This window comes from Entelurus aequoreus, linkage group LG02, assembly GCF_033978785.1.
Source record: "Entelurus aequoreus isolate RoL-2023_Sb linkage group LG02, RoL_Eaeq_v1.1, whole genome shotgun sequence".
NCBI lineage: Eukaryota > Metazoa > Chordata > Actinopteri > Syngnathiformes > Syngnathidae > Entelurus > Entelurus aequoreus.
This window is the reverse complement of record NC_084732.1, coordinates 34819619-34841418: the sequence shown is the minus strand read 5'-3', so window position 1 is coordinate 34841418 and position 21800 is coordinate 34819619. Positions and strand designations below refer to the sequence as shown.

General features: G+C 37.6%; 1 long non-coding RNA gene across 1 annotated transcript; it reads right to left on the bottom strand.

Moving 5' to 3' along the window:
* Positions 1-20474: 20474 nt before the first annotated feature.
* On the bottom strand, positions 20475-21189 carry LOC133663089 (uncharacterized). The gene is made up of 3 exons (XR_009828238.1): positions 21122-21189; positions 20639-20749; positions 20475-20549 (listed from the first exon to the last, which is right to left on the bottom strand). It is a non-coding gene; the product is annotated as an uncharacterized LOC133663089 (long non-coding RNA).
* Positions 21190-21800: the final 611 nt, after the last annotated feature.

The following is a 21800-nucleotide window of genomic DNA, read 5'->3' as shown; positions in this document are numbered from 1 at the left end:
AAGACAATGGTGGTCGATGAATCAAACAAACTGTTCAGCTGCGAGGGAATATGATATACAGTCGAACCTCGATTTACGAACACCTTGTTGTACGGACTTTTCGATTTACAAACCACAGACCGTATGAAAATATGCTCGGTTGTAGGAACCTTGTTTCAGTGTATGAACGTTTCATTCACAGATTGTGTCTCTTGCAGTGAAGCCATTTTGTGCCCGGCAGCACATCCATTGTGGGCAGCCTGATCTTTGGTGCTCATTTAGTAAGCACAGCAGTGCTGCTGTTAGCTCCTAAGGATTTTTTTAGCCTTTTAAAAAAATGTTTTCAATACGAGTCCAAAGATAGTAATGGACAAGTGATGTGTTTTGAAAAATTCAGGAAATATCCACAGCGTTGTCGAGACAATCAAATCATCCTCCCCCTTTCTTCCGCTGTACGACAGTGTCTTCCCCCCGTCATCTTTGCCGTACCGGTAGTTTTTAGCACTTCCATTGCGAGTCTACACTGACAGATTTTTCAGCGCTGTGTGTAATGTTCTTTATTCTCAATGAAACATCAAAGTTTTGGGTTTGCTTTAATTTATTGAACAGGCTTCAACCTGCAGTCCACACATATCTCTTATGTGTGACTGCCATCTCCTGGTCACACTTATCATTACACCTTGTACCACATAAAATTGCAAAAATTATTCTGTGCATTAGGCGCACCGGGTTATAAGGCGCAGTGTCAATTTTTGAAAAATAAAAAATTAAAGGATTAAAGGATTAAAGTTTAAAATAAAAAAATTAAGGATCCTAAGTGTTACGTACAACGGGGGAAGTAGACGACACCACGGCAGAGATTAGTTCAGTAGGTTTATTGAACTCGATGTTGATGAAGTGGGGGAGTGTGTATGCTACTAAAGATGAATGGTGCAAGAGGATGTGTAGAATTTACAATATAAATGTTACCAGAGTTTGTTGTAAGTGTGTGTTGGATGAATCCTTCGTCAGACCAAAAGGGCAAGGTGAGAAGGCAGTCCGTGGGCAGGCAAGCGGTCGGGGGCTGGAGAGAAACAACGAGGTCCGTGTCCAAGCGGGGGTCGAGGATCGAGGGAGGCAGTCCGGAATCCAGAGGGAAGTCGTGGCACACAGCTCGAGCACGCGAAACAAGGGAGACACTGCGGGGAACACAAAGGACGTAAGACACGGGCACAGGGAAGGCACAGAGAGAGCGCAAGTACGCAGGAGGGAAGTTAGAGACGGGATCCTTACTACGAGGAGTGAACTATGTTCCGGCAATGGATCTTCGGGTCCGCTGGTCTTTATGCTGTCTGCCCTCATCAGACCCAGGTGCGCAGATTGGTGATTGCCTGCAGCCGCGTGGCGGCGATGCAGGAAGAGCGAGCAGGGGCACTGGCGCACTTCTAGAGGAGGTGCCGGCTGTGTTTGCAGCAGAAGACATGCGGGATTCCGCATGCACTGTGACACAAAGTGTGCCTTACAGTCCGAAAAATATGGTATGTTTGTAAATCGAGGTTCCACTGTACCTGTATGTACAATTTTTTCTCAAAAGATATTTTTTTCCAAAAGGTGTTGGGCTAAGTATAAAATGTGATAAACAATCTTAATAACTTGTTTTTATTCTTTTTGTGATGCATGCCTAAAAAAGAAAACAATTTTCTATAGTCATACAGCATATGCTCATTACACTATATGATATTATAATACAAGCAATGTAATCGTGGACCAAGACTTATGCACAGTACTGTCAGACTATTAGTGTACTATAATGTCCCCATGCAGTAGTGGTCAGTGAGCATAAGCATTGCCCCGCCGACGACTGACCTCTCTCTCGGGAAACCATGACTTTGAAAGTGCTGGACACAATTTACACACTCACACACGCGCACACACTCAAAATGAAGAATGTATTAGGGCGGAATCATTCATCACTTTTACAAATATAACAGAGGTTTTTTGCAAGCAAACCAGACGAGAGAAGTTAAAGCAGTTGCACTCCATCAAGCTGCAGGTAACATAAATGCCTATCCCATTAGGAATTAAATCATTTATTGAACGCTTGAATAAGTTATAGAAGGAACACAGTTAAGTTTTAGGACAGTGACGGAGCTTTTCTTTTTGAAATGATGATTTAGCCTTTATACACTACACAGCTGAAAGTAAACAATCAACCTGTTATCGGGGTGTAAAAATGTTGAACACTAGTTATTCTAGAATATATTTATTTTCAGGGGCTCCAAGTGTTAGCATAATTTTTAATACTTGGATGAAAATCAATGTTCTTCCCTGAATACTTGCTGCTGGTTGGTGACTCTTGCTGTCTTCACCTTTGTCTCGCAGGAATTCTCAACTGGTGGATCGCAGAAAGCAAGTCAGAAATTACCTTAACATATTGAATATGCGGCGATTGTCAGATTTGTTTTTTTTTCCTAATTTGAACTAAAAATAGTTTTGAAATAAACTTTTGATTGAAAAGCATCTTCTTTTTTGGTATATATCAAAAATAGGGTTGTTGAAATAAAAAATTAAAGTACTGGTTAATCAAAAAATGAACGGTAAAAACACCCTGAGACTTTAATTAATTGCTCTCTTTGTCTGGTCAACATAAATAGCTTGTTTTTACAGTTAAACTTTTGATTAAACAGCAATTTTACATTATTGAACTTTTGGACATTTTGTTTCCAAATTGTATCAGATACTGACTGAATTTTGGGGTTTTATTAGCTGTAAGCTAACTCATGAAAGTTACAAAAAAATAATACATTCTTGAACTATTTCACTCTTGGGTGCAGAAAATTCATATAAAAAAGAGTTACCATTTTTGAAGCACCCCCCGCGACCCCGAAAGGGACAATCGGTAGAAAATGGATGGATGGATGGAATTAACTACTCAAATAAATAACGTTTTTAGACCTATTCTAATTAATTTGTTTATTTGCTTGAGTTGACTTCTATAAAAGGGACAGCACGGTGGTCAGGGGTTAGTGCATGTGCTCACAATACAAAGGTCCTGGGTTCAATCCCTGGGCTTGGGGTCTTTCTGTGTGGAGTTTGCATGTTCTGTCCGTGACTGCATGGGTTCCCTCCGGGTACTCTGGCTTCCTCCCACCTCCAAAGACATTCACTTGGGGATAGGTTGATTGGCAACACTAAATTGGCCCTAGTGAAGGTTGTCTGTCTATCTGTGTTGGCCCTGGAATGAGGTGGCGACTTGTCCAGGGTGTACCCCGCCTACTGCCCAAATGCAGCTGGGATAGGCTCCAGCACCCCCCGCAACCTCAAAAGGGACAAGCGGTGGAAAATGGATGGATGGATGGATGGGACTTCTATAAAAGTGGGTTGGGACTCAAAGATCATGAAAAAAATTGCTTTTCAAAGATAAATAGTAAATGGATTTTACTTGTATAGCGCTTCTCTCCCTTCAAAGTACTTAAAGTGCTTTGACATTATTTCCACATTTACCTACGGATCGAATCAGCAACCATCACGTTGGGAGACAACCCCTTTACCGGCTGAGCCATGCCGTCTCGAGATGACACCAGTTCTGTTGTATTTTGTAAATAGTAGGCTTGTCAAGTGATTTTTTTTTCTTGAAGTGTAATTAATCATGATTAATCACAGGTTGTCATTTGCTTGCATTAATAAAATGTGCTTATGAAAATACCCCAATATTTGGATACAAATGCAATGTTGTAGTCAGAATGTCATGGAATAAAGTTTTGTATATATATATATATATATATATATATATATATATATATATATATATATATATATATATATATATATATATATATATATATATATATATATATATATATATATATATATATATATATATATATATATATATATATATATATATATATATATATATATATATATATATATATATATATATATATATATATATCAGTGGCGTGCAGTCAATAGAGGCAGGGGAGGCGGGGCCTCACCTGCCATCATGGAAATGAGGTATATAATGTACAGTGTATTTTGTCAACAACTGTATGTGTGTAACGTATTTTTTGTGCTGAGCATTCATAAAACTGCTGCAAAAGACGTCCTGGCTGAGGCTCGCAGTATACCCGCCTCCTGGTGGTATAGGGCGCTAGTGATCCCAGAGATCATTCTTGCGACTACTCGGCTGCAGAAGAAGTGACAACAAGCAGCAACAGTTAGCAGCGATCGTTTATTTTTTCCTCTCGCCTGGATTTTTAACATGGAGGATTACGTATCTAAAATAAAACAGTTTTCTAAACTGGACATTCAATCGAAGCAGGAGGTAATAATTAAAGGAAGATCTCCATCGAGACAGAGATACTTTTAAAACTGAAGAAAGATAAGGAAGACTTCTATAAACAAGTTATCGATGCTTTTGTTCAGAAGGAGCAGCGCATGGACTTCCTTTATAAGTAAAGGTAAGACCATAATAAAGTTTTTTTAATTAAATGTGCTTTTTTGTGTGCTACAGTTTGTATGTGTAAAGTTAAAGTAAGTTACAGTACCAATGATTGTCACACACACTAGGTGTGGTGAAATTTGTCCTCTGCCTTTGACCCATCCCCTTGTTCACCCCCTGGGAGGTGAGGGGAGAAACTGGCAGCAGCGGCGCCGCGCCCGGGAATCATTTTTGGTGATTTAACCCCCAATTCCAACCCTTGATGCTGAGTGCCAAGCAGGGAAGAATGCTGGTATGAGCTTTTAAACATAACCCGTTAACTGCTGCCAATCAAATGGTGAATAAGATACTCTTTAGGGTTCATATGTCTGTAAATCTGACTGTGATGAAGTCAGCGCCTCACCAGCCATGAACCTCACCGCACGTCACTGATATATATATATATATATATATATATATATATATATATATATATACTGTATATGTAACGCTGGTTGCCACGTTTACACGGGACAGTGGCCAAGACGCCAATTATTGTGCACACGAGTGTGGTTATTAGGGCTGCGAATCGTTGGGTGTCCCACGATTCAATTCAATATCAACTCTTGGGTCACGATTCGATTCAAAATCGATTTTTTCCGATTCAACGCGATTCTCGATTCAAAAACGATATTTTCCCGATTCAAAACGATTCTCTATTCATTCAATACATAGGATTCCAGCAGGATCTAAACCCAGTCTGCTGACATGCAAGCAGAGTAGTAGATTTTTGTAAAAAGCTTTTATAATTGTAAAGGACAATGTTTTATCAACTGATTGCAATAATGTAAATTTGTTTTAACTATTAAATGAACCAAAACTATGACTTATTTTATCTTTGTGAAAATATTGGACACAGTGTGTTGTCAAGCTTATGAGATGCGATGCAAGTGTAAGCCACTGTGACACTATTGTTCTTTTTTTTTATTTTTATAAAAGTCTAATGATAATGTCAATGAGGGATTTTTAATCACTGCTATGTTGAAATTGTAACTAATATTGATACTGTTGTTGATAATATTCATTTTTGTTTCACTACTTTTGGTTTGTTCTGTGTTGTGTTTGTGTCTTTTCTCAATTGCTCTGTTTATTGCAGTTCTGAGTGTTGCTGGGTCGGGTTTGGTTTCGGAATTGGATTGCATTGTTATTGTATTGCTGTGTATTGTTTTGTTGGATTGATTAATTAAAAAAAAAGTATTTATTTTAAAAGTAAAATAAAAAAAAATAAAAAAATACATTTAAAAAAAAAAATCGATTTAAAAAAAATGAGAATCGATTCTGAATCGCACATCGTAAGAATCGCGATTCGAATTCAAATCGATTTTTTCCCACACTCCTAGTGGTTATATACCATATATAATAAAACTAGTTTTTTTTCATATGACCATAAACATGCACACATATTTTCATGTACTGTACACTGGCGTTGAGAGTGTTCCTGTTTTGGTAGGTCACAATTGTCTGAATAAATAGTAGACCGACATGATAAAATGTACACATTACATTTTAATGATGGAACAGAAAATAGTTACAATCAAGTTTTTGAACGTAATAGTTAAAATATAATTTCTGTAAGTTATGCTCTCCAAATTGCCAACAGTTCATGTATACAATTTTGTGTATATAAATAATGTAAAACTGTATTATAGTAGTCCTCATTACATTTTTAAAGTTAAGATTTGAGCTTCAAATATATGTTTATGTTCCATTTCTGTTATTTCCTGTTAAATTATTTTAATACACGTATATATATATATATATATATATATATATATATATATATATATATATATATATATATATATATATATATATATATATATATATATATATATATATATATATATATATATATATATATATATATATATATATATATATATATATATATATATATATATATATACCAAATAGTAGCCCGGGTGTTTATTTCACAAAATCGATTTTGGAGACAGGCGTTTAAAAGAAGCAGGCGGTTATTTGCACAAGGCTTTTATTTATTTTTGCACCAGCCTGCACCAGGCCATTATTTGGTTACAATGGTTACTGTCCAGTATTTTTTTTCGTACAAAAAACTTTAAATGTAAAAGCTATTGTAAACATACAAACAAAAAAACAAGAGATCAACATGAGGTAGGCTATCAAAAGACAAGAGATCAACAAGGCCTCAACATGGCAGTAGTGCAACAATTGTCAAATAGAATACCAATACTAAAAATAAATACACTTTTTAAATAAAGCAGCCTACCGGGAAAAATAAAATTATGGTACCAAGTACCATAAAACCATCAAAACAATAATACTGCAGCAAACGCAACCCCAGTAGCATTTTAATCTAAATTATGCAAATAACAGCCCATGGGCGGCTATTTGGACATAGGCGGTTATTAGGAAGAGGCGGTTAATTCACAAAACTTTGAGCGCCTCCCCCACTGAACTGGTTAACAGATACAACAGCGCACTCTCCTCCTGTCTCAATCAACTCGCCCCCATAAAAACCAAAACTGTCTCCTACACCCACACTGCCCCCTGGTACACTGACCACCTCCGTCACCTTAAAGCCAAAGGCCGGCAGCTTGAACGGCTCTCAAAGAAAACCGGTCTCACTGTTCACCTGGACATCTACACACTACACCAACAGGAATACAGAGATGCCCTCAACAATGCACGCACTTCCCACTACTCCTCCGTCATACAATCCGGCAGCAACAACCCCAAGATACTCTTCTCTACCGTAACCCAACTCCTCAAACCCATGGACACCACCACCACCTCATTCACCACCAGCAAATGTGAAGAATTTTTATCATTTTTTCAATCAAAAATCAACACCATCCACTCTGAACTGGCCGCCTCCTCTCCCACCTCCTCCCCTACCCCCGATCATGCCCCCCCTTTACTCTCCAACCACCCACTCAACTTCTTCTCCGAAATCACCACAACTGACCTATCCTCCATAACTTCTGGTATGAAAGCCTCCACCTGCATCCTCGACCCAATCCCATCCACTTTAGTTATAGCCTGCCTTCCCTCACTCTCACCTCTCATCACCACTATAATTAACTCCTCCCTATCCTCTGGCTCTGTCCCTCCTGCCCTCAAGCTGGCTGCCATCACCCCCATCCTCAAGAAATCCGGTCTCGACCCCAACTTCCCCAACAACTACAGGCCCATCTCCAACCTCCCCTTCCTCTCTAAAATTCTCGAACGTGCAGTTGCCTCCCAAATCAAATCCCACCTTCTCCACAATAACCTATACGAAATGTTCCAATCCGGCTTCCGCTCACTCCACAGCACAGAAACTGCCCTCCTCAAGGTCACCAACGACATCCTCCTCTCCGCCGACTCTGGTTCCCTCTCCATCCTCATTCTCCTCGACCTCAGTGCTGCCTTCGACACCATCAACCACTCCATCCTCCTATCACGCCTCCACTCCTCCCTTGGTTTATCCGGCACTGCCCTCTCCTGGATGAAATCCTACCTCTCTGACCGTCAGCAATTCATCTCAATCAACAACTGCACCTCCTCCACTGCCCCAGTCACCCACGGCGTCCCCCAAGGCTCAGTACTTGGCCCCCTACTCTTCACCATCTACCTCCTGCCCCTCGGTCAGATCCTCCGCCACCACGGCCTTCAATTTCACTGCTATGCCGACGACACACAACTATACCTTTCCACCACGACCATCACCCCAGCCACCCACTCCACCCTTACCACCTGCCTCACAGACATAAAAACCTGGATGCAAAAAACTTTCTAAAACTCAACTGCAACAAATCTGAAATAATTATAATTGGCCCCGACTCCCTCACTCGCTCCACTCAGGACTTTTCATTAAACATCGATGGTTCCCTTGTCACTACCTCCACCCACATCCGCAATCTAGGTGTAATCTTCGACCGTACCCTCTCATTCCTCCCCCATGTAAACCACATCACCAAAACTGCATTCTTCCACCTCAGAAACATTGCCCGTCTCCGGCCCTCCCTCACACCCTCTGCTGCCGAAACCCTCATCCACGCCTTCATCTCATCCCGGCTAGACTATTGCAACAGCATCCTCTATGGCATCACTTCCAAAACCCTCAATAAACTGCAATATGTCCAGAACTCCGCTGCCCGCCTGCTCACCGGAACCCGCTCCAGAGAGCACATCACACCTGTCCTTCATGACCTCCACTGGCTGCCTGTCAAATACAGAATCCCCTTTAAAATACTCCTCACCACCTACAAGGCACTCCATAACCTGGCTCCACCCTACCTCTCTGACCTCCTCCAGCCACACGTCCCGTCCCGTTCCCTCAGGTCTAGTGATGCCGGCCTCCTGGAGGTCCCCAAGACCAGGCGCCGAACCTGGGGCGACAGGGCCTTCTCCGTGGCTGCCCCCTCTCTCTGGAACGCTCTCCCCAGGCACATCAGAGAAGCCCCCTCCCTCCCTACCTTCAAAACCACCCTAAAAACTCACCTCTTCACATTAGCCTTTCCAAACTGACCCTGCCCTTGGTGTTTCTTTATTATTATTATTATTATTATTTTTCTTTTCTTAGTTTCTTTTCCTAATAAAGTTGTTTTAATCCCCCCCCCCCCCCCCCCACACGTGTAAAGCGACTTTGGGTATTTAGAAAAGCGCTATATAAATCCCAGGTATTATTATTATTATTAAAATGGGGTCAGACCCCGGGCGGCTATTAGGACATGGGCGGTTATATATATATATATATATATATATATATATATATATATATATATAAAATCAAAAAGGTAAACATTTTGTCAACAAAATGTGTGATGCGAACACTGCCTGTCAATGCGTGCCACCTTCCGGCGGTCAAAACAAACACTGTGATTAATCTTCATTAATTTATGGAAAAGCAATATATTTTTTTCAAGTAATCACATACGTTAACGTGTTAACGTTGATAGACGAAGTAAAAAGCCTTCAAAAAGTTGATAAAATTATCTTTCAATCGCTAAAAAGTTGTCGTATGTTTGTAGAATTAATGACAGCAAAAGGACCATTCCACTAAAGCTGTGCCATTTCAGGGAAATTAGAGGAATAAATGCACAGTACGATCAAATGTAAAATATTTTGTCTATCGAGTACATTGATATGATTACTTATTTATTGATGAATACAATGTACAATATTCATAAAAACTACCTGGACTGTTGGAAAAACTAGCATTTATTGCGTTGCCCAGTTTGCTAGTTTTAGCCTTTAAATTAAATGTAACAATTTCAATCTTTAGGAATTATTTTGTTTCATATGTGTGTTACTCCTTAACCCAATAATGCTTTAAGTCAATGTTCTTTGAAAAAAATAGACAATATAGTTACATTTCACATTTTAGTCCTTGCAATGTTTTAACTCAGTCCTGTTACACTAACACATTACTTCCTCTAAGAAGGTGGAATATTGCCCAGGTCACATGGCCCACAGGAAGTTGCATCATTCAGATCCTCTGCAGGCCATGAGAAGAAGGCCAAAAGTAAGTTCACTCACTTTTTTTTTTCAATAGCAGATGGTATTTTACATAAGTTACAGTAGGGAAGGGACTCATATGGCCCCATTCCTGGGTGGATCTAGCGTGAGAAGGAAGAGGGGTGGTTAACCATTTTGCAATGCAGTCTGCTGAAAATTATGGAAAGCGCCACTCTACTTTGCAACTGAAGCTGTGATCAAAGTTGAAATTGCCACAAAACACATTTAAAGATATTCAACACTAAAGTGGATAGTACACCCCACCAATTCGTCACGTTTCATGTGTCAAGTAAACCGTGACAAATAGGGCCGTATGAATCCCTTTCCTACTGCACAGTCGTGTTACCTAAATTATTATTTTAATGTTGTTTTGTTTATTTAAAACATGTTGATTTCCTGTAATGTGCTTAGTGTCAACATGCTAATAGCATAAATGAGATGTGGCTATATTTCATGTATTTGCTAATTCTATGCTAAAAACACTCTCGTTATTCAAATTAGTCATATTTGGGTTAGGAAACTTGTTCAAAAATGGAGTAAAGTCAGATCTAAAGTGAGTTGGACCAAAATAAATTTTGAGGAGTTTGGTATGTGTTTGTTATCAAAGGCTGTCAAAGTTAATGCAGTAATAACGAGTTAACGCTAATTTCCACAAACAAACAAATTGAGTGTCAGAAGTGGTAAGCATGTGTGAAAGAGTATATTTGAGTGTGTGTGTGTGTGTGTGTGTGTGTGTGTGTGTGTGTGTGTGTGTGTGTGTGTGTGTGTGTGTGTGTCTGTAAACGAGTGATTGTGTCTGTTTTATGTTGAGCTGTGTAAAGAAGCACAATATTTAATGGACAAACATTTTTACAAAGCAAAAAAATTGTCCGGTCCTATGTTGATAATATCAAAACTTGAAAATTATCTGTATAAGGTAGACTTATTAAAGATAAACACTTTCAATCTGCGGTCAATCCCAATTAATTATGAGTTAACTATGGACAATGCGATTAATGGAGATTAAATATTAAAATCATTTGACAGCCAGATTTAGAGTTTCAAAAAAGACCAAAAAAACCAAACATATTTTTAGAGAGTTACAAGCAAATAACACAATTCTTAAATTAAGAATAACAAACCATAGTTGGGGTGTACTGTACAGTATAAAGGCAAAACCATAAAAACTATATTTTGCATTTTTATGTTATTTGCTTCATTTTTTTAACATTTCTCACTCTCAGCATCACCAATAGTACACTTAATGTATTATCTAAGCATACTCCAACATCTTTTTAATACTTTTTATGGGATTAAATGTTCAGCATCACAGCTGTTTGAGGGCAGTGTTGACTTCAGAACGTTGTTAAAGTTGCAGGAGATAAAGCAGACAGCCTGTAGATGGCGGTCTATACCAGCACATCACACTGGGAGCGTAGCAGATGAATTCTGTGTGTGTGCGTGTGTGTGAGTGTGTGTGTGTGTGTGTGTGTGTGTGTGTGTGTGTGTTTGTCTGTATGTGTGTGTGTGAGTGTCTGTGTGTGTGTGTGTGTGTGTGTATGTGTGTGTGTTTGTGTGTGTGTGTGTGTGTGTGTGTGTGTTTGTGTGTGTGTGTGTGTGTGTGTGTGTGTGTGTGTGTGTGTGTGTGTGTGTGTGTGTGTGTGTGTGTGTGTGTGTGTGTGTGTGTGTGTGTGTGTGAGGAATAGAAAAACCGGGAGGAAAGTAGAAAGTGTGTGCCGGAGAGATAGAAAAGGAGAGAGTTGTGTAGTACCTGGTGGTTTTTCTTTGTCTTTGAGTAATTCTGCACATTCTGCAGCAACACAACTGCAACATAGTAAGACAAGTTTCAAATAAAGTTGTTTATTCCCTTATAGTAATAACAACACAACAAACTCATGCACTTACTTGCTCTGCTTGAAGCTCCAAACCTGACACTAGTCTAGATTATTGCCCATTTTTGCTCTTGTTGACATATTTTGTTTACCATATTGTAATTATGCACTAATCAAGCAGCACTTTGAAATAAAACCGCTGCATAGCGACGCCTGCCATATTCAGAGGTGAAATAAAAATACAGGACAGGTGCAGGCGTATTTGTCACACTGCATGTGTTTGACGATCAAATGTAGTCAAGGTCAGCTGAATAATAGGCCTGTTAACATGAAGCAGCTGTGTGGCATTTTTACATGTAATTACACGACTATTACACGGGTATTACATCATTATCAGCCCGGAACTTTTAAAAATAAATAAATAATTTGATGGCTGCTTTGTCTCGGTGAGCATCTTCACATGAACATTTTCAGAGATGTTACACAACATGATGCAGCGTATATGTAAATACATAACTGACCAATGAAATCAATAGAATAGGATATACTTTATTCACCCCAGAGAGGGGAAATTAAGTTTTGTGCAGATTTTAAATACTGTATATATATATATATATATATATATATATATATATATATATATATATATATATATATATATATATATATATATATATATATATATATATATATATATATATATCAATCAAAAGTAATACAATACAATGAAAAACTAAAATGAGTAAAAGTAATAACAGCATTAAATAATGGAATACAAAAGTTACACATATTAAATCATAATAAAATATCATGCACTACTCCAGTGTATGAATAAATGAATTAGATACACATATAAATACAATAAATACATTTTAAAAATGCTAAACTCCTATTAGGGATATAGTAAAATTAGTGAACATTTTATTATCAAAAAATAATATCTATAATATCTAATAATATTGCTCTAGAGTTTCAATGGGACACCCAGTGTAAATAAAGGCTAAAATAATAATGATGATGATAATAATAATAATAATAATAATTATAATAATAATAATAATAATAATGATAAACCTGAGGGACCTGGTTGGCTCCGGGTGAACGAGACAGCAGAAATTTTGATAAAATAGTTATAATGATAATATTAAAAATGGTGCAGGATTACAGGTTGAAATTACAATTTTAGTGTTGATAAAAAATGTAAATATAATAACATGAAAATATTAACTAGTACATTTAGCTTTGTTGTCTGTCTTTTTTTAAAATTAGTATTATTTATTTTAGCTGCAATAGTTTTGAGTAAATGAGGATCCAATGTCTGACACGCCATACAATAATAATGAGAGGATTCAAATACTTGTCTCACAAATGAACATGAATAATAAACTTTTTAAAATCCACAATTGGGTTGTAAAAAAACATGTTAAAATTATATAAAAGTGAGCATATGAAACGACCATATGTGCACATAGGAATACAGTTGAATCGCTGCATGAATATGAGCACATGTCCTATCCTTCACACAAAACTGTACGCCCTTGGCGATGACTCAACTGCTCTCAATTTATGTTTTCATATCCTTTTTTTTTTTTTTAATTGAACCTGTCATAGATGTATTTTTGTGCAGTTTCATTAAGACTAAGGAGAGACGCTCTCAGTTTAAAAAAAAAAAATGATGACAAACTTCATAGAAATGCTCCAACCAAATGTGAACAGTATAGTTATTGCTATGTTTTATTGATAACGGCATATAAAAGCTGCACGTACACACATTTAAAGATATGTATTTCCATTTTAACCTTTCGGTCCTGTGCAGGAACTTCATTTGCTCATGACAGAGGGGTCAGAGGAATAGATTAACTCTAAAGTGCTGAGTGTTTTGCTCAAGGACACTACAGCAGGCTAATAAAGACACACTTTAATATTATACTTGAGCTGACACATTGTGAACAATGCATGCTTTAAACAGCATGTTGCAAAATAATGAAATAAATAAAGTATGCGCACTAACCAAAATAATAATACATGTTGTCAGTTGAAATACAAATGGGAACGTGATTATTGCAAAAATGAAATACAGTCATCATGTTGGAATTTGAATTCTAAAAGCACATTTTACATATGTTTGCCCTAAGTTCAGCAATTTCAAGCATACACATGGCAAAATGAATAAAAAATATCAATACCACAGTAGTATTGGCCATGAGAGGAGACCAAACCAGTGTTCACAATCACGGCCATTGATTGGCTCTCAGCCTCAGACAGCATCCAGTCCCACCTTTACGAATGTAAACATGACTATGTGGGTGTATGTGATGAGGCTCCTATCATGTATGAAAGATTTGTTATGCTCTACCTATGAAAAAATGATTTTGATAAATATTTATGAATAATTCCTACAGCAGGAATTAATTTATTACGGTCAGACCAAGAATCAATTGACATACATAAACAGGGTTTTACTAAAATAAGCTTTACTTCTTCCAACTCCTTTTTCAGCAATGTTGAATAATGCACGTTCAAAATAACCTAAACATTTACTAAACCATAACAGTTAAAAAAACAAAAAACAAAAAAATAATATATATATATATATATATATATACACATATATATATATATATACATATATATACTGTATATATACATATATATATATATATATATATATATATATATATATATATATATATATATATATATATATATATATATATATATATATATATACATACATATATATATATACATACATATATATATATATATATATATATATATATATATATATATATATATATATATATATATATATATATATATATATACATTGTTTAACATGTAATAATAAAATAGTAATATTTACAATATAAAAAATATGTTATTTATTTATTGAAGCACAATTTGGATCTTGTTTTTATTCATTTTTTGTGCAGTTCACCATGCCTCGTGTGTGCGAATCAACTTTTTGGTGTATTTTTTTAAGATACTTTTTTTTGTTCTCTGCTGCTGCTCTGACTTTGTTGTGTGTGTGCGAGTGTCTGTGAGCGAATGTGTGTAATACTTCCTAATGGTTAGAAGTAATGAATAGAGCAGCCTTGGGGAGGTCTATATAAACCCATTAGCTTTAATAAAGTCTGAAGGTGTAAAATGACTCTCTGAGGTATTTCACTATACACTTAGTAGTCTCTCCAACCTAATAATAGTGGCGTCTCTTCCAAGTATATTGTCTCACTGCTCTTTTGATTGCATTGTCTGCACAATTATTTTCAATTCGCCCACTTAGAGGACAATGTTGAGAGAAATAGAGGGCGCTGTTTTGTCTCCATACGCATGACTTCCATACAGTATTCTCGCTGCTACATAAATGTGTGCTCATTTGGCTGCCTTTTAATCCCTGATTCAATTTGCAGCCTTTAAACATGACGAATTACATTCCTGTCCTCACCTTAATGCTTTTAACACATCCCTCTAAGAGGCCTTAATCAGGTGAGATGGGCCCCCATGCTGCTTGCCGCATGCACACATGCAAATATCTGTAATCACACACACACACACACACACATGCACACACACGCACACTCGCTCCACTCACATACTGATTAGCCTAGCCGCAGTGCTAGCCACCCCAGTTAAGCCACCAGGTGGATAATGTGCTGCTTTAGCGCCTTAATTATGCCATAATCTGTTCAGTGCCCCCAACCTCCTGTACAGGAGGACACAGTGAGGGGGGGTGCATGGGGGACAAGCAGCCCGGAGGCTCCTTGCTTCAAAATATCCTTTTCTTCCTAAACAAGACAGTCTTTTTAATAAACAGCGCCGCTGTTCCCCTCTTTCCTTTCATGCCTGTGGACACGCTGCGTCTCGGGTCCTCGCTGCCGCGTGCACCTGTCACCGTGTAAGGCCCCCTTTGACAAATCACAGGAAGGGCAGGCCCACTTTTGTAGGACGAGACAAAGCTTCAACATATGGCCGCCGTGTCCCCAGGTGCTCTGCACGGTGCTCTTAAGAAATGTGCAACTTTCTACATTTAATACACTGTACATGCATACATTTACAATTATTAGGTCCAGTAAATGTTGCTTTGTCTCCTTTCACTTCACTTTCACCTTTGACCTTTCATCCCCCAACTTATTGATTCTCAAGACAGACATCCTTTCCATGGTGACAGAGTATGATTCACAAAAAATATACAATATTTATTTTTTAATTCAATGATTTACTTTATGTCATACCAGCACACATGAGATGGCAAGCAAATTTAATATGCGAGGTCCCGGATTTACCGCAAGAATGAAACATAATAATGTAAATCAGTGGTTCACCAAGTACCACCCCAGAAAAAACTTGGCTCTCCAAGTACCACCCAAATGACCACCATTAAAATACAGTAGCGTAAAAGGCCAAAGGAGTCATTAAAAACACGGCAGAGGTTTTATTTGACAAGAAAATAGAATATTGTTGCTCACTGTAACACTACACACAGTTTCACAGTAAATAACAGAAAATAAAACACTGTACTTTAATCAAGTGATTGTTTGGCGTACCACTAGATGGAGCCAGCGTACCTCAGCTTGATAAAATAATGCTATTTGGTAATAGTAGAAAAGAGCATCATACACGAATACAAATAGACGGAGTAGACTATGGCGTCACATTAGTACCAAAAATCCGAGCGCATAAAAACTGTTATCGCGCGCTGATTTTCCACTTCGTGCGCGCGCGCGACACCCTTTTGCGCGCGCGTGGTGCCTTTGTGCGCGCGCGCGGCGCCTTTTTGCGTGCGTGCGGTGCCTTTCTGTGCGTCTCGGTCTGTGCGCTGTCATGTTTCATTTTGGTACTTTGGGGGCGGGCATGCGTCGAAGGCCCCTTCTTTCTGATTGGCTCTGAGCATTTTTCATATGAGCCAATCAGAAGTATAGCAGGGCGGGTCATCGTCAATATGTATCAAGATTTACGGAGGAAGAAGTGGATCAAAAAAATGTCGGCTGAAAAAGAGGTAAGTTGAGGGACACACTTATTTACATTATTGAACTGCTTTGGAGTGATTGTAAGGGTTTACTGACTTGTTAGAAGAATGGAGGCTCCACTGCTATCTTAGTTGAAAACATTAAATGCACTGCACATGAGTGTAATAAAAAAAGCACCTGGACTTGCTAGTTCACACAGCATCCCTGCTGTTAGACATTCATGTGTGTTGTTTCGCTTGTTGCATTATTACTTTTCTTCTCATCATAGTCCTAATACTTGTCAAGTATCCCGTTTTGGCCTGAAACATCCTGTATTTTACACCTCTTTCCTAGCCTGACTAGCCAGCCCATCTCTTTTGCATTCTGTTCGATTGCATTACGAAATGTGAATGTAAATGAAAAATCATGTAGGGCTGGTATGTTTTATTTATTTTATTTTATTAACACTGGTATGTTTTATTTGTTGACCTTCAAATTAAATGTGCTGTGACATGACATGTCATCGGTCTTACACATTTTGGTTATATACTGTACTTCTGTATTCTATAGTAACCAATTTGCATCTTCCTTTTCTAAACAGAAATGCTGGCAGGGATGGAGAGGAGGTTTTTTGAGGGGGGCATTGATGGCAAAGTACCAAAGTACTCAATGACCGACTTTGAAAAATACAACTTCAAGTAGGTTGTAAAAAAAAAGGCAGATGAAGTGAAACTATAGCAATGCTTTTCTTTACACTCTCTCATGCACACAGATACTCATGTTATGAGAAGCATATTGTTTCAAAAATATTAACATTAATTGTTGTTATTTTAAACATCTTTCAGATTACATTGCTCAAATTCAAAAACCACTTTACTACACAATTATTAGGCCCAGTGTGCAGGATTATTCTATTAGTATTAGTTATTTTTATGTTTTATCATATTTTAGCTTATTTTTATGTTTCATCATATCTTAGTCTATTTTTATATGGTCTTATTATATTTATATTTCAGTTTTTATTGTATTTTATTTTATAGTTTTTCATATTGTAGTTTATTTTTATGTTTGATTATATCTTATCTTATTTCATATTATTTTTGGACTTTTACCTGATGTGTATTTTAATTATTTTTAATCCATTTATTTTATCATCTAGTGTTTCCTCAAAGAGCCCTCTGGATCTCCACGTCCAGAGGGTTCCTGTGATTGGCTCTTCTCGCTGGAGCCTCTGTATCCATGCATGTGCCATTGTCATTGTGTTGTTATTATTATTGTTGTTGTTGTTTGTTTATTTTTATGTACATGTTTGACTGTCTTCATGGGGTGTGGGTGTTATTTCTCATTTTGTTTTTAACTATGTAAAGCACTTTGAGCTGCATTTTAAATGTATGAAAAGTGCTTTATAAATAAAAATGTATTATTATTAGTAATAGTATTTTTCTTTTGTTTTGGGATCACAGGACTATTGGAAAAATATTTGCTGTGAGTCTCGCACAAGGGTGGACCACCACCAAACTTTTTAATGCAGTGGTGTTACAGCTACATATCCACTGGTGAATTTGACCAGGGATCAATAACTGAAAAGGACGTTGTGGACCTGGAGCTCATGGAACTAATAAAAGAGGTAGCACATTTAACTGTGTGGGCAAAATGTGTTTTGAATAATTTCATGTTTGGGTTTCATATGTTGTTTTGATTTCATTACTTGTGTACTTTTCAAAGATTGAGGCTGCTGACAGTGAACTCCTGATGGCATACACAGACAGGATTTAGTCATGTGGATACACAGGGCCTGTGTCCATTGAAAAAAAGGAAGACATTGTGCGGTAGGACATGTCCCTCAGTGTCGCTTCAACTTTTGTTGCTAATGTAATTAATTCACTATTTTTGTTATAGCTCTTTAGTTCTACACTCTATAGTCAGGTTACTGCCCATGCTCCAACAAATCTCCTCTGGAATGAAACTGTATGACCTCCTCACCTTAGTCCAGCAGGAAAACGACATCTGCAGACAGCTTTTTGTTCCAGGATCTTTTTGCAAGGTAAACATTTCATAATGTCCATTAAAAAATCATCTGCATTTAATAATTTACAGAATATCCACAATTAAACTGTCATGACTTTCTTCTTTTTATAAACTCAAGGTGGATGCTGATTTTCTTGTGCAGTCCCTATCCCCTTTCTTTAGTGAGATTGGCACAATGAGACATCAAAGAGAGTCCACAGTGGTCAACTTTCTCCAAGACTTTGTACAGGCTATGGAGGATGAAGGTGAATATTTTCTTTTTAATTCAAATGTTGTTGCTTCACCTTCAAAACAATTACAAAGCACAGTTTGTTAGCAGTTAATTTGGTGGATTACATATATTTGTCCTATATAGTCCTTTACATAGCAGTCAACATCAACACTTACATTATAATCATACTGCCTTTTAATGCTTAAACTGAAGTTTGTTTTGTATCATTAATGCCATCATAAAACTTCCTGTTTCAACATAAAAAAAACTAAACTAAAAACTTTCTATCACTTTTTCAGAAGAGGATGAACACAACTCAGAGACCAGAGAAGAAGATGAGGTCAACAAGGCTGAAAAACAAAACAATGAGACACATATTAATGTTGGCAAGTTCTGCCAGTGGCTCACAGGACAGTCTCATATTCCTTTAAGTTATGCAGAACGTAAACACTTTAAAATAGTCATGGAATTTGACCATGACTGTGAGGTTCGTTATGGTGCAAATCATACCATCTGCTATCCTGTGGTTAATGCATGTTCCTGCTCAGTTTCATTCCCAGTTGCACACCTGAGAACATATGCAGTGTTCAAAACAGTACTCTCTCAGGCCATTGTCAATGGCTTTGAATTTAGCCGGTATTAATAAATAAATAAATGATAAATGGGTTATACTTGTATAGTGCTTTTCTACTTTCAAGGTACTCAAAGCGCTTTGACAGTATTTCCACATTCACCCATTCACACACACATTCACACACTGATGGCGGGAGCTGCCATGCAAGGCGCTAACCAGCAGGAGCAAGGGTGAAGTGTCTTGCCCAAGGACACAACGGACGTGACTAGGATGGTAGAAGGTGGGGATTGAACCCCAGTAACCAGCAACCCTCAGATTGCTGGCACAGCCACTCTACCAACCTCGCCACGCCGCCCCTTGAGGGGTTTAAGTTTAAGGAGGAGACCCACTGTGCAATGAGTGGTCATGGCAGACAATGTATAGTTGTTCATTTGTCAAGTTTGGGTCATTCGGATCAATGAGAGTTTGGAGTTCATTCAGCTCCTCCTCAGTTAGAGGGGAATCATATTCAGGCACCACAATGCCAGTTTCAGGTTCCAAGTCGTTGCCATTATAATCAGCCGCAGTCTCCCAATCAATGTCCGGCTCTTGAAGATCCTATGTGCCAAAAGAGAGTATTTTAGTTTACACAGATCATTACAGTGTATGGTTGTTATTTATTTTCAAGGTGTTCCATTCTTCCTGGATCTTTGTTCAGTATACGCTAATTCAATCCTCGTGTTTTGATTGTTTTCTTTTTTTTAGCCACAAAAATACTGTCGACAAAACACTTACTGCAATGTTCTCAGAATGAGCATCACTGTTGTTCAACATCTGTCCACATTCCCACATCTGCATCGGACTTCGGTTTCCCTCAGTGCGCATTGGATGGTGGTTCCAGCCTTCAGTGAAGATCTCCAAGTCTTTTTTGAGTCTTGGAAGAAATGCGTAGTGGACACAGAATATGTCGTCTATGGACGAGATGTCCAGTATATCATTTTCTTCAAGAGAATACAGAAGGTTGGAATACTTGAACGATACAGAGATCCACAAATCTCGCCATAACCGCTCTATCCTATTGAGAGTCACAAAAACATAAACATTGAATTTCCATGAAGGCAAACATGATATTGTGTTGATAAGTGAAAGCTAGAGGAACTGTACCTTTGATTGTGGACACTCTTTCCCGAGATGAAACTTCCACGATTGTTGCCACGGACTGTGAACATAAACCGGGCGATGTCCACGTTCTCTACTCCCTGGTCAGCTCGTACCCTGAAATTGGTTAAAATGGAGGAATCAACAGAACAATGTATTTGTAACTTTTGTACATGAGTACACTATCCAATTCGTATTTTCAACATTAACAAATGTGCCCAGTAATAATAGTATGCATATAAAGTCCCCTTTTTGGTTACAGCTAAAAACATGCAGTGAGACAATAGCAAGGAATCATGAGCAAAGAATATGAACTATGTGGAGAAATGGCATTAAATATGTTCCTGTCTTAGTTTTTTTTAATCAAATAGTATAAGCACTTAATGCTGTTGTTCAGCCAAAGGATGGGGTACATAATATTATATTTGTATCTGTCATTTCTGAAAATTGCCAATATGCATAGCATTGTAATAATCTGAATAACACTACCTTGAGGGTAAACCATGTTGTTGAGTGGCCTCCAGAAAGAAGTGAAATGCTGTTGAAGCACAGTTGTTGGTTGCTGCATTTAAGTACAGTATCTACAAAAGTCAAATAAAATGTAAACCATGCGTGTGCACCTGCACCAAGATTACACTTGGAAACTAAAAAAAAGTAAAATAAACACGATGGCAGTTTGAATACAATATGTGGGCAACTGCCAAATTTGAACAACTGCTTTGGATAAGTTGCCTCAATAATGTGAGATTCTGGCATATTGGCTACAGGGAAGGCGAGGGTGAAATTAAAAATTATGTACAAGATCCTGTCCTGGGAGGCTTAAGTACATGGAGCAATTGGACTGAGAATGGTACTATTGTAGCCTCAAATTTTTTTTTAAAATGAAACAATCCACAGAAAGACTAATTATTATAATGTGATTTGTAAAAAAGAAAAATTAGGTTACCTTTCTCGAAAAACCATCAATTCCTCCAAATATGACAATATTGTATCTGAGAAGCAAACATACAACTTGAATTTAGTCATTTACGATTTGTGCACTAAACAGTGTACAAACAGTGAAATTTGGTTTAAGTGGGTAAAGGTCCAGAATAATGCATACAAATAAAAATATTCCATATATTATGTGAAATTACATATCCCCATGATGGATAGTCACTGTACAAAT